Genomic DNA, 6,000 nt, shown 5'->3' with positions numbered 1-6,000 from the left:
AATACAGTTCTCAAGTGTCATATTCTCTTGTAGGAATGTAAACAGTTTGTCCTTATTAATAACATGTTGTTTCGTTCTATCTGGTTTACCTTTTTATGTCTCTCTTGAGTCTTGTATTTGAAGATCAAATTTTCTGTTGAGCTCTGGTCTTTTTATCAGGAAGGTTTGGAAGTCCTCCATTTCATTGCATGTCCATCTCTTCCCCTGAAAGATCATGCTCATTTTCACTGAGTAGCTGATCCTTGGTTGTAATCCAGGCTCCTCTGCCTTATGAAATATTTTATTCCAAGCCCTACTATCTTTTGATGTAGAAGCTGCAACGTCCTATGTAATACTGACTGTGGTTCCATGATATTTAAATTGTTTCTTTCTGGCTGTTTGCACTATTTTCTCTTTGACCTGGTAATTTCAGAATTTGGCTACTATATTCCTTGGTGTTTTCGATTTGGGATCTCTTTCTGGAGGTGATTTGTGGATTCTTTTTATGGCTATTTTACCCCCTGGTTCTAGGACTTCAGGGCAGTTTTCCTTGATGATTTCCTGAAAGATGTTGTCCAGGCTCTTTTTTTCATCGTGATTTTCAGGTAGAACAATAATTTTTGAATTGTGTCTCCTGGATCTATTTTCCAGGTCAGTTGTTTTACCAGTGAGGTATTTTAAATTTACATCTATTTTTTCATTCTTTTGTTTCTGTTTGACTGATGCTCCCTCTCTCATAGAATCATTGGCTTCCATTTGGCCAATTCTAATTTTTAACAATTGTTTTCTTCTATTAGATTATGTACCTCCTTTTCCATTTGGCCAATTGTATTTTTTAGGGACTTGTTTTCTTCAGTGCACTTTTTTTTCCAGTTGGACAACTGTATTTTTTTAAGGACTTGTTTTCTACAGTTAATTTTTGTCCTTCCTTTTCCAAGCTATTGACTCTCTCTTGCATACTTCTTATTTCTTTTCGCAATTTTTCTTCTACCTTTCTTATTTGACTTTTAAAATCCCTCTTGAGCTCTTCCAAGAAGGCTTTTGGGGCTTCAGACCAGTTCATATTCCCTTTTGAGGTTCCAGATGTGGGTTTGTTGACAATGTTGTCATCTTTAGAATTTCTGCCTTGATCTTCACTGTTCCCCTGGTAAGAATCTACAGTATGTTTCTTTTTTGCTCATGATGTTTGCTTATTTCCTGGCCTTTAAAGAGAATGAGCTCTCCTGCTGGGGAGCAGGGGACAGAGACAACTGCTTCTTGTATTGGGAGCCTGGGGACTGGTCACTAGCTTCGTGTGCTGGGGCTTCAACTGCTGGCAGTTGGAGGCTGTAGGGTTCTGGCAGCTTGCCTGGTGCTGGGCTGCAATCAGCAACACTGGAACTCTAGGGGTAGGATTGGGTAGCCTGGCCCCTGGAGGTTGCCTGCTCACTGGGCCTTTCCTTCCTTTTGCTTTGTTTAGCTCCTTTCACATGGATGTTGTAGGATGTTTCTCTGTCTGCGGCCCCTTGGAGCACTTTCCAGAGTTTTGCTGAGGCACTGGGAGACTTGATTGCCTTCCAATGCTGAGGCACATGGTGGGGTTTTTTTTAGCAGGTTCCCACTAGTTCCCCTGCCCTTACTGAGGCACTCAGGTGTCCTGGTGTTGGTGTTTGCCTACTCCATCACCTGGGTTTCAGGATCTCCCCCTGGTATGCTGAGGTGGGGCTTTCTGATAGCTTGCTTCTAGGCCTCCCATTCTGTACTGCTCCACTTCCCCTAGGGCAAAAGGGGCCTTTCCCATTAATCCCTCAAGCTACTTGATTTGAGGTGGAGTACAGAAGATGGCACCAAAGAGCTGCCTAGATGAAAAGCCCTGGAGGTTTCCATGCTTGAGGAGGGACTAGAAAGCTAGGACTAAGTGCTATCCTCTAAGAATTGACTAAGGGCAAGGAAGGGGGTATCAAAGTGTTGAACTAACCCAGTACTTTGTGTTTATCTGACATAACTAAGGCTATTTTTACTACTTGTGGTCACACAAGACAACAGGTGGACCAGGGACACACAAGCAGGTCCAGAAGCTATATTCTCCCATCAGAAGCTATATTCTCACATATTGCTTACTAATTTATTGTCCTGCAGCTTGGTTAAGATGAAGAAGGACAACTGGAGATGATGTAAAAGTAAAAGACAAATGGGGTTAGTACAGTTGGGAGGTGGAGGCCCAAAGTTAGGAGACTGGTGAAGATGTACTTAATGGGACAAAGTAATTTGAATTAAGACTGGGCTATTCTAGGAAAAAGTACTGCAGGTGGAGCCAGAGCATCCACTGTTCTTCTCAGAGACAGCACTGCTCCCCGTGGGAATGTATTTGTGCACTGTTTCTTCAGGACAGCAATACTTAGTCCACCCACAGGCCTTTTCAGCAAAGTCATGCTCTCTTGAAAGCCAGTCACCTACAGCAAGCCTAGGCTCCTGATTCCTTAGGTAAAAGGAAGAGGAGACAAAAGAGTGAGAAGAAGAGTCAGAAACAACTTTCTGGGAATTTGAGAAAAAGAATGGAAAACAATAAATCCAAGAGAGAAAATGTGGCTAACAAAGGAAACAGGCATTTAGTAAGTGTTCACTAGGTGCCAGGTCCTGTTCTGTATGGAGTTTGCATCTAAAATAAGTATGTCAAAAATCACAGAGTCAGAATTAGCCTTTAAATACACACTCTTTAAACTGCTCATGAAGTGTATGGGGTAGTAGCTTTAAACATAGGACTGTACCTGGAAAGAGACTAGGAAAAATCTTAACTTGAGAAGCTTGATAATGAAGCCTTCCTCCCACCTTATGTCAGACAGCTGATGAACCAGAGGTTTAGAATAAGACACATTTCAGACATGGTCAGTATCTTGATTTTTCTTGCTTGCTTATACTCACCTTTTTTTTCAGTGGGGGAAGGCCTTCAAATTAGGAGACAGTGTGCGTTGGTGGAAATTGGTAAGGATAGAGACTGGACCTTTAGTTCCACTGCTATAAGGTATTCTCAGATGAACAAACACCCTCTACCAGTGCAGGTCAAGACTTTCTCTGCAACTTCTCATCTTAGAGAGTTGCCTATGGGACCAAATGGTTCAGTGTTGTGCCTTAGATCAAAGAGCAGGTATTTGTCAGAGGTTGAACTTCAACCCAGGCCTTCCTATCTCTCAGACCCCATCTCTAGACACTATGTGATACTGCCTTTGGAGAAAGTGATAGCAATTAAGAAAAAAACCAGAATCAATAACATATTTAAAAATAAAATACATGAAAGAAAACAAAAAACATGAGTACACTGAATAATTTAATTATTACCTTCTTAAATGTAATACTGTAAAAAAAGAACTGCATGGAATAAGAGTTTATGGCTTTATCCACCACCCTCTTTTTTGTATTCTTTATGAATCAGAATGTTTGTACTTGTGGAGTGATAAGTTCATAATCTTTAAAATGAAGAAGGAAGAAGAGGCAGAGAAGAGAAATGCAGCAGCTCTAGTCTGTAAAGGAAAGCAATCTGCCTCAGAGAAGGGATGGAACAGAGACAGGTGCCATGGAGACTGATCACGTACATTTTATTATGCACAGTTCCCATCCAAGCTGTGGATAAGGAATGGGTGAAGTGTATTCATGTATGAGTGTGTGTGTGTGTGTCTGTGTGTGCCTTTTGCAGGTGGAGGTAAGATATATTTAGATATAACCAAAAAATAAAACAAAAGTAAAGACTTAGCTGTCAGGGAATTGATTATTTCAAAGAAATACTCTTGGAATATTGTCACCTGTGTCTGTATGTAAGAAACTGCTCATACCACTACTTTCTTCTTTCTTCTTTCAAGAAGAGTACAAAGAGGGCCAACTAGATAGCATAGTGGATAGAGCACTAGCCCTGGATTCAGGAAGACCTGAATTGAAATAAGGCCTCAGACACTTGACACTTACTAGCTGTGTGACCCTAGGCAAGTCACTTCACCCCATTACCTCTCCAAAAAAAGAAAAAAAGACTACAAAGGAAAATCATTGGGAGTAATTGTAATACCTAGTATTTATTTTAAATTTTCCTAAGCACTGCATATTATCTCATTTGTTCTTCCTAAGAACCCCATGATGTAGGTGCTATTATTATCTTCATTTTACAGAAGAGGAAACTGAGGCAGACAGAGGTTAAGTGACTTGTCCAAGGTCAGACAGTTAATGTCTCTGGCCAGATTTGAAATCAGGTCTTCAGGATACCAGGTCCAGAGCTCTGTGTACTGCTTCACCAAGCTGGTATCAGTTCATACATTTAGAGCTGGAAGTGACCTCAGAGGTCATGAACTTCTACCTTCTCATTTTACAGATGAGGAATGAGGGGCTGATGGAGTCTAAGTTCTTGCACAAAGCCACACTAGTGATGCCCAATGCAGGGTCCAAACTCAGGCTTACACCCTGGGTGTCACTCTGAACCCCTAACTCCTGCCTCTTTAATCAGCAGTCAAGTCTTTGCATTTCTACCTAACATCTTTCTTATGTGCCCCTTTCCCTCATGACAGTGCTACCACCCTGGTCCCCACCCTCATCACCTCATGCCCAAGTTATTGCAAAAGCATTCTGATGGATTTCCCTGCCACAAGTCTGTCCCTGATCCAGTCCATCTCACTCTCAGTTGTTAAACTGATTCTCCTCCAAGGTCTGGTCAAGTCAGCTCCCTAGTCAATAAATTCCAGTGGTTTTCTATTCCAGAATCAAATATAAAGTCCTATTAGGTATTTTAAACTCCTCCTAACCTGGCTGCCTCCTACCTTTCCAGTCTTTTTGCACTACTTTAACACACCAACAATCTATTTCCTGATTCTAAGCATTTCTACCAGTTCCTCACCAAGTAAGCACCAAGTAAATGTTAGCTCTGAGTTTTACTGAGCCCATCTAGCAGACGACTGGCATTCCCCAGACCCAGCCACACGCTCTCCACGTCTCCTGGTTTCCCTCGAGTCAGTCTCCTTGGCAGAGGAAACAGACACAAAGCCAGCACGGCCTTGTCCTGGCCGGCGCCCCCTTGACCTCTCCTGCTGGCCCTGGGCCCACCCGTGTCGTGCTCCTGGAAGCCCCAGGGGGACGACCGAGCTCGAGGTATCCCGCCCCAGCCCGTGGTTTCCCTCAGAGCAGTGGCTTTCCTGCGTGTTTGCGTCACTTCCTGTGGGAAGATGCTGGTGCACGGCAAGCATTTTAATAGAGTCGCGGTCTGTGGTAACTGGTTGCCGGAGTGGGATAGATTGCGGGCTAGACTAGCCTGGGAGGAGGCTCAGGGCCCCTCGAGGTCTTTGACCCCACGCCTGGTGACTCTCCGTGGGCTCTGGGGCTGTGAAGGCCACGCAAATGGTAAGGGGAGGAGCGGAGGGGCGAGGCTCCTGGCAGGAGGGCCTGGGCACGCAGGGAGGCAGGACCGCGTTCTAGGCCGGGGGAGGGGCCCAGTCCGAGGCATGCGCACAAGTCGCTTCAAACTCCAGACTACGATTCCCAGAAGGCCGTGCTCACCTCAGCATTTTCCAAGCACACGGGCGGGAGGATTAGACTTCCGTCTTATACGACACTTCCGCTTCTTTTTCTCTCCCTGTCTTCCACCCTCGCTGGTTCCAGCTTCCTCCTCTCTTCCCTGAGCTGAAGTGTGACCGGGTGAGCGGAGCTGAGAGCTGGACCAGGCCCAGGCGGAGCCGGTGCGGGGGTGTGGCGGGGTCGGAGCACCGGGGGCTGGCTGGGGAGCACCCGGAGAATGGGAGGAGCGTCCGGCAGAGGAGGAAGGAAGCCCCTGAGGGGCTCCCACGTGTCTGGGGGCGCCCCGTGCATTGGGGGGGCGGACGGGGGCTGGTGGCCGAGCGGGCGGAGGCTGAGCCTGGTAGCGGGTTCTAATCCTTCTTCACTCACTTCCGCATCCCGTGACCCTCCTCAGGGCCTGCCTCTCCAGGCCTCAGGCCTTGCCACGTGCCCGGACGCTCAGGGAACTTGCTCCGGTGTGTGTCCGTCTGGTCCTCAGTGCGAAGTTCCCGTGGC

At 45.7% G+C, this 6,000-nt stretch overlaps 1 protein-coding gene across 1 annotated transcript in view; it reads left to right on the top strand.

The window, feature by feature from the left end:
• Window positions 1-5,553: 5,553 nt before the first annotated feature.
• LOC110202780 (uncharacterized) overlaps window positions 5,554-6,000 on the top strand; it is a 283,878-nt gene continuing 283,431 nt past the window's right edge. The window contains exon 1 of the mRNA XM_078149297.1: window positions 5,554-5,625. The gene's annotated coding sequence lies outside the window, so the exon portion shown is untranslated. The remainder of the gene's footprint in view (window positions 5,626-6,000) is intronic.

The sequence above is a fragment of the Phascolarctos cinereus genome, unplaced genomic scaffold (assembly GCF_003287225.1).
Source record: "Phascolarctos cinereus isolate Bilbo 61053 unplaced genomic scaffold, phaCin_HiC Scaffold_2;HRSCAF=192, whole genome shotgun sequence".
Taxonomy (NCBI): Eukaryota; Metazoa; Chordata; class Mammalia; order Diprotodontia; family Phascolarctidae; genus Phascolarctos; species Phascolarctos cinereus.
Note: the sequence above shows the minus strand (reverse complement) of the source record. Positions and strands in the feature narration are given on the sequence as shown.